Raw genomic sequence first — 222 nt, forward strand, 5'->3', positions numbered from 1 at the left:
GAAATCGCAATTCTGAAAAATAGGGGGAAGGGGAGTAAGAACTGAAGAATGGGATGAGTTATTTTAAAAAAATTCCCAAGGTGTCCTCGAGTTTCAGGGGGGGAGTTGGTTAGAAATGAGAAAGTCGAGGCACAAAGGGAATAGTAGGAGGATTCTGTTTTTAGACGGGAAAATAGTTTTTTGTTTTTGGAAGGGGGGGCTATAGGTAGGATGGAAAGGGGG

The sequence above is a fragment of the Penaeus monodon genome, chromosome 29 (assembly GCF_015228065.2).
Source record: "Penaeus monodon isolate SGIC_2016 chromosome 29, NSTDA_Pmon_1, whole genome shotgun sequence".
NCBI classification, from domain to species: Eukaryota; Metazoa; Arthropoda; class Malacostraca; order Decapoda; family Penaeidae; genus Penaeus; species Penaeus monodon.